Genomic DNA, 7,001 nt, shown 5'->3' on the forward strand with positions numbered 1-7,001 from the left:
ATACCTTTTATTAGACCAACTGGAAAATGGCAAGAAAACTGTCCTTTTCTGCAAGCTTTCGGGATCCAAGTCCCTTTGTTAGGCTCTGGGAAAAGTGTAGATGGTACAAGATGGTAAAAAGTCCCCATAGGTAAGAAATAAGCTTCACAGAGGGAGCTGAAGATGGAAGGCTGTCCCTCTGGGTCCATGAGAGTGTCTTTGTGAGCTGTGCTGAGTAGCTCTTTGATGTGTTGATCAGGTAGAATTCCTTCCCTGGAGGTGTCAGATGGCAGGCAGGGAGGTAAAAAAAACTTCCTTGTTGTTCTGTAATGAAGTTTAAAATAAAAGGTAGCATTTTGGAACTAAGAGTTCTAGTTTTTTATATGTGTTTTTGTCTCATACCAGCACAGCTACCAAGTACACCTCTGAAAAATGCAATTTAAAGCACTACTAGCTACAAGACAGTCTGTAGATTATGCTGCACCAGGGAAAGCTGCTGGAGAGCATGGGTCCTTCTCCAGTGCAAGGGGCCCCTCTTGCTCTTAGATGAATGGTAGTGTGCCAATTTTTACTCCCACAGAGAGGCTGGATGTGTGTGGGGGGAGTGACTCCAGCACCAGACAGCATGCACACACCCCAAACTTCTGGGCTGGATTATATGGCTTGCTAAAATGAAACTGCAGGAAAAACTCCAAAAGGAGCCAAGTTACAGCTGGCCCAACCGCACAGCTTGCCTAGAGCAAAGGACCATCAAAAGAAACAAGGGGAAAGACCAGGGCCACCTTCTAGGCCCGGGCTACAGGTAGTTTGGGTCACATAGCTCCACTGGGAGCAGAAGGTTGCAAACTTCAGCCCTTGCCCAAAACTGGCAGGATTAGAAACACCCAGGTTTCAACCCTGTTTAAAATGCCAGGCCAGCCAACCCAGGGAACTAATACTCTTTTCTCAAGTATTAAGCCCTTTAAGCCTCAAAAGAACAAAAGGAAAGAAAAGGAGGAGCTCCCAGAGACTCCCTCTCTCTTCCCAAGCTTCCCTTCTTGCTATCTGCAAACTCCTTCTCCCTGGGAGGAGACTTCACTCTTCAGCAGCCCCTGGCAGCGTCTCTCTCCCCAAACCGGCCTGGCTCACCTTATATCCTTCTGCATGACATAATCACCCTGCCCTTGTCCAATCAGTAGGCACTACGCTCCAGTTCCTAACCAATCAATCCGAAGAATCCTCTGCTTCCCCTGGCCAATGAGGCTAAAGGGTTTTACGTATTAACCCCAGATACAGGCCCCAGCATGCTATGCGCTGAGCACATGACCAAAACACGGTGTCCATCTTGCCCACGTAAAAAAAAAAACCCACAAAAGAAGCACAGTATACAACCCTAGTGTGGGTGTTACACTTATACAGCCCCAAATTTTGATTAGCTACCAAGGTCAAAAGGGCTAACATCCCACAACTGTTTATTTGGCATTACTTCTTACAGAGGAAGGACTGACCAACCCGGAAAGAGGAAGCCATGGCCATAATCCTGTGCTCTTCTACAAACTTTCTTTGTGACCTTGGGCAAGTCACTTAAGGTATATCTACATAATGGTGGCAAAGTGTCAGGTTACACCACAGAGGAGAAGTCCAGCATACCTGCTCACATTCCTCATGCCCTGGACACTGTGGGGACACCCAGCCACCGTCTTGACCAAGCCAGAAACCCAGTCTTGCCCTGAGAAGTTCTGGGAGACTTCTCAGGGCCTCCTCACCACCTTGTTTCTAAGGTTGATACACACAGTGCAAGAACAAGTGTGCAGGGCTTATTTCCTTGACAGAATGACCACAATCTCTGTCCACGTAGAATTAGATCCAAGGCACAAAGTTATTTAGAACAGTTCTATTTATTTTGATAGGAATTTGGTATCTAAATGGGAGCTAGGCAGTTCAATAGCATTGTGGATCTGGGCCTTAATCTCACGTCTCAATTCCATACCTGTTAAATGGAGATAAGAGCACTGTGCTACCTCATGGGGTTGCTGTGAGGATAAACTGAGTAATGATTGCAAGGTACTCAGATACTGTGACAAAGGTGAAAATACCATTGAAACAGCATGCTAGCTAGCTAGATAAATCATTTTAATTTAATCCTCTGGGGCGCTTGTACATGTGACTGCATTACCATGTACACATGACGAAAATGTCACTTTGTGTTGCTTCATGGCATCACACTGTACATGTTCAAGAGTCTGGGGTGTTTTAAATTATTTCATAGAGTTCATAGATTTTTAGGGTCAGAAGGGACCTTGGAAGATCATTGAGTCCTACCCCCTGCACCTGTGCAGGAAAGAGGGCTGGGGTCGGATGACCCCAGCCAGGTGTTTGTCCAGTCTCCTCCTAAAAACCTCCAAGGTAGGGGAGAGCACCACCTCCCTTGGAAGCCCACTCCAGATTCTGGTAGCCCTTACCATAAAGAAGTTCTTCCTAATGTCTAATCTGAATCTGCTGTCCATCAGTTTCTAGCCATTGTTTCTAGTTACTCCAAGGGGCGCCCTGGAGTTTGCATCATTGCAAACTAAACTACATCCCAATGTAGTTTAGTTTGCAATGTTGCAACTTGCCGAGATGCAGCTGTTAGCTTACCCCCCAACCATTGGAGAGGTGCACAGGCTCCGCAGAAAAAATGGATCAGGCCCCTCACCACTTCTGCCTTCAGCAGGCATCTGCGACTAGCAGGATGCCTGGGCCACCCGGGAATGGGCTGGCTTGCATCTGAGGCAGCGCAGGAAGGCAGCAGAAGGGCACCTGGGTTTTCTGGTGGCCAGAAAAGGCAGCAGGGACAGTGCATAGGGCGCTGGAAGGCCGGGTGGGCTTCTAGCTGACCGGGTGATGCCCCCGCTTGGAGGTGCCTTATCCAATGCTTCCCCAAGTACACCCAGGCCTCCAGCTCCCCATGCACCATCCCCCGCTCCATCTCCAGCCACCAGCACACTCAGCCGCCCTCCTGCTGCCTCCCCACGCTGCCCCAGAGGCAAGCTGGGTGTGCTGGTGGCCAGAGAAGGTAGCAGGAATGGGGCATGGGGCACTGGAAGCCCAGGCAGGCTTGGGGAAGAGTTGGATCTGGTGCCTCCGAGCTGGGGCAGCAACCAGCAAGCTAGCAGGCTACCTGGGCTTTGAGCGCCCCATGCACCATTCCCACCACTTTCTCCGGACACCAGCAAACCTAGCCACCCTCCTGCCGCCTCCCTGCCCTGCCCCAGGGGCAAGCCAGCCCATTCCCGGGCAGCCCCAGGATCCACAGCCCTGCCGCTGTGAGCTGGGGCAGCACCTGGCCCACTGGTTGTCACCCAGGCGGCCCTGGGGGGTGCTGTTGCCACGGAGGGAAGGACCAGGGCACCCTGCAGCTCAGGGGCTGATTGCCCCACCCCCAGCCACAGGCAGGCTCTAGCTCTGACACAAAAAAAAAATGGAGATTGGACCCCTTGCTGTAACGTGATGGAAAAATTGAAATGGTTTAGTGCTCAGGGTTTTATTCTATGCCTCAACACTTCAATTTGGGGGCATAGAATAAAACCCTGAGAACTAAATCCCCATCATGTGCACAAATGCCCTTAGACCTTAGTCATGTTATTCACTGAACAAGGTGTACCTTTGGGATGAGTAATTTTGTACAAAAGGCTCTGAGGGAAACAAACTCCAGGAAAAAAACTAATCCAAACCACAGAACTGGCTCTGAATCCTCTTTAACTTCAATGACACCTGCACCCAGATCTTGATCCAGATTTTATCAGCTGGCCGAAGGTCCTGATTCAATGCCCACAGAAGTCATTGAGAAGATGCCCATTGACTTCAATTATCTTAGCATCATGCCTAATAGCTGTAGTGAGATAAACCAGTATGCCAAATCCACACATGCCAAAACTTCATAGGGAAGTAGATATTTGGATCAAAGTCCATTTCTGAACTGGTGACGCAACCCCCTTCCTCCCCCTCCAGGTGCTTTTTCATTGCCAGGACCATCCCATTGGTTTCCCATCTAGTTTGGACCTGTGTATACAGATAGCACAATACCTTTTTCTAACAATGTTTGAAGCCACTACTGGCTCTCCTGAACTAGATACCTTACTTCTTTGTAACTCTCCACATGCTTACATTAGACTTGAACCAACTCCAGCCCTGAATCTCATAAAAACAACCAGTGGCAAACGATATTGAGGAGTACACACGTATTAGGACAAATTAATCTCTGGCAGGAGTCTGCTGAGGTCAATGGACTTCACTAGCAATTAATTTAGCTCATCATACTAACATCAAAAGTAATACAGTAAGTTATCTGATCAGTTACTGCATCTGGGATTGTTTTAACATAGCAGCTTCCTTATACATGCCTTACAAACTGCCTGTGACCTTGAGAAATAACTATTAGTTCTGTGTTGCTACCTGGTTACCATTTTGTGTTCAGTCTCGGAGCTAAGTCATTTCTTAGAGACCAAGAATAGTTAATGACTAAATTGCTAATTAAGGAGCAGGATGCAGTGTGTTGTTATAATTGAGGTGGGCTTTTTTTAGTCCAGGGAACAACGTATAATATTGACTGACATCGATGCATGTTTTGGTTGATACTGTACAGGTTACAAACCCAGCGTTACTGGCCCATTGAATGCTATTTAGAGGCGTCATTCTCTGTTTACACTTCTTTGTTGTTTCATTGGTAACTATTTACATTACTTTTCTTTGCTTTTATCATACGGAGGGGGGCCAGTATGTTCTTGATTGTAAAAATAGTCAGACATGTTCCTGAGAAACCAGAAAAACAACATAGAGTTATCTTAAGGGAAATGTTCTATTATTACAAAGCCGTCTATGACTCAGTAAAAAATGTAATTGAAACTAGACTGGGGTTAATCTCCTCACACTCGCATTGCTACTATGCTACTGTACATTAAGTACTGGCCCTTAGCAGATATATTCTGCAGATTCACACTGGTGCAAAGTAAGATCACAACCCGACCTGCTCTATTCTCAGACAAAAAAAATGAATTTGTTTGGTACAGGTCATTACAAGCAAGCAAAACCAGCAATAGCCAACAACGAACCTTCAGTCAGACAGGACTGGGAACAGATAGCCATTTAACAGAATGGCCTAAACATTGATTGTGAGGTTTCAGTGGCCAAACAGGAGAAAAAAAGATCAGATCAGATAGCCCTGGTGTTTTGGTTTTGCCCACGAACACAAAACAAAGCAAGAGAAAGTACTGCTCTGAGTTGAAGAAAGTTCATTTTTTGGAACTTATAAAGAAGTCCAGGAGAAAAGGGCTAAATTCACAGCCTAGCGATGGTTAGGATGCCAGTATGCAGTGACTAGAGATTCACCTGGGTGCATGAAACAGACTCATTAGACAGCCCACCTACAACGTAGCATATTCTGCCTCAGTCTCATTTACCTGGAGGAGAATGAACTAACCACCATGCTGTGAATATTTCTAGGATGGGCTGTTTTCAGCTGCTCTGGCTGATGCCGTTTACCTTTGATAAAGCGTTCACTGAAATTGGGGTTTGTGGCAGGGATCCTAACTACCAGCCCACACGGTCATTTTTTCTCTCTCACTCCATGGAGATTTAAGGATTTTATCCATGATGGAACAGCTGCAATAGGGAAGATTGAGACTGTCATACCTCCGAATACCAGATAATGTGGTGCTTGGTGCATTCACCTGGGAGATGGAGATCCAGGGTGAAATCCAGGTTCTGCCTGATTCAGTGCATGGACCTGAACCACAGCAGCTCCATTGGGATGTCTCCATAGTCACTGAGAAAGAAAATCTGTAGCCTGGCGGTCAGGGCACTTACCTGAGATATGTGAACATGAGGTTTATGTCCTAATGAATTTTTTAAAATCCTTTATGAAGAGAAACCACGTCAACAGAAGGGACTGACAGCAACTAGCTGCAGAACACCCTGTAGCTCATGGTTCAGATACTGTCCTCAGAGGGAGATGATTTGGGTTCAGATTTTCTCGGGCACAGAAGAGGATTGGACATAGGTCTCTTGCATCCTGAGTGACCTTCTAAAGCCCTGAGCAAGTAGATAAAAGGTTTGTTTTGTGTTTGTTGTTGTTGTTGTTGTTTATTGCACCGCTCCTGGAAGCACTGCTATACCAGGCCGATGCACGGAGGGGATGGAGCAAGCTCCAGTTCCACCTTCCAGCACCAAAAATCTACTCAATATAGACCTCCTATGGAGGACGTATTAGGGACAACCACCTGCCCTGGGGAGCCCGCCTACGTGGTCACAGTGCTTCCCCTGCCAGATAAGAACAGGAACTGCACATGATCTTAGCCTAAAAAAGGCCAAGAAGTGGTGAAGTAGATTGAAAGTAGTAGGAGTGGGGTGCAGCAGCAATTATTTTGTGAATCTAGTGTAATGTATTTACCTGTTCCTGGCTCTGCCACTGACCTTCTGCATGACCTTGGGTGAGTCATCTGCCTCTGCCACAGTTTCTTCTCCCAGCCTTTACTTATCTGCTTTGTTTAGAGTATAAACTTATCAGGGCTTTGCTTTACAGGTATTTAATACTTCTCGTGTAAAGATCAAAATTCATACTTATGCTGGCTTCCTTGGAAGGATGGTAAATAAATACCTCCCCTTCTGACAAAGTCCCTTTGCTATTTAAATTTCAGTCTCACCCTTCTTTTACTTTCTGTGGTTCTGTGCCTCCATATTTTTGGTAAGCTTTCTTAAAAATCCTCAGTTGTCTTAATCTAAACAAAAAACTGGACACTTTGAGCTCTTCTAGTAAAGGAACAAATGATAAAAATTATGGTCCATATCCTCAGCTGATTCAAATGTGCCAAGTTGCAGTAACTCTGTGTGTGTGTGAGAGAGAGAGAGAGAGAGAGAGAGAGAAACACCTTCATCCATGGTTGCCCTTTAGATTTTCAGAATTTGGAAAAAAAATAAACTCAAATTGTTCTTTTGCTAAAGGTTGTTTGCTTGTTCAGTACTAAAAATGAAAGTTTTACCTCCAAGATAATAGGACCTTGCCCTGT

General features: G+C 46.1%; 1 pseudogene; it reads right to left on the reverse strand.

The window, feature by feature from the left end:
• Positions 1-6,076: 6,076 nt before the first annotated feature.
• Positions 6,077-6,314, reverse strand: LOC149870008 (U2 spliceosomal RNA; annotated as a pseudogene).
• Positions 6,315-7,001: the final 687 nt, after the last annotated feature.

The sequence above is a fragment of the Crocodylus siamensis genome, chromosome 2 (assembly GCF_052110815.1).
Source record: "Crocodylus siamensis isolate JL-2025a chromosome 2, ASM5211081v1, whole genome shotgun sequence".
In the NCBI taxonomy this organism is placed as follows: domain Eukaryota; kingdom Metazoa; phylum Chordata; order Crocodylia; family Crocodylidae; genus Crocodylus; species Crocodylus siamensis.